Raw genomic sequence first — 468 nt, forward strand, 5'->3', positions numbered from 1 at the left:
GGTTGCGGTCAAAAGAGAAATAAAAATAGTTTACTCAGGGAGCTTTTAGCAAAGAGGTCCTAGCTAAAACTCCAGTTACTGAAGAAGATCTAATACTCAGGTCGAAACGTCGGCATGAATAAATATTTTTTTCTTTATTTATGTTCTTCTTACTGACCGTACCCCTCGACCATCTTCCCCAATTATTAATCTACGGTCAACTATCCACAACTCATATAATTTATTAATTTTGCCTAATTTTAACTCATTCAGGCACCATCAGGGGATTAGTGTTGAAAAATATACATTATTACTTTTCAGACTCAGGATTTAGCAATTAAAATAACAACAGATTTATTAAAAAATAATTGCTGTCCAGCTCTAAACACCTCTTTATGGTCCCGTGGCCATCTTCTTTTCAGACGTCTCGGAAGGATTGTTAAGGATGAAAGATTAAGAATTAATGGGTTAGGATGGTTTAAGAGTTTG

At 34.8% G+C, this 468-nt stretch overlaps 1 long non-coding RNA gene across 3 annotated transcripts in view; it reads left to right on the forward strand.

Moving 5' to 3' along the window:
• Positions 1 to 468, forward strand: part of LOC106678805 (uncharacterized) — a 408,538-nt gene that overhangs the window by 321,164 nt on the left and 86,906 nt on the right. The window lies entirely within an intron of this gene.

This window comes from Halyomorpha halys, unplaced genomic scaffold, assembly GCF_000696795.3.
Source record: "Halyomorpha halys isolate HHAL.00 unplaced genomic scaffold, Hhal_1.1 Scaffold11.1, whole genome shotgun sequence".
NCBI lineage: Eukaryota > Metazoa > Arthropoda > Insecta > Hemiptera > Pentatomidae > Halyomorpha > Halyomorpha halys.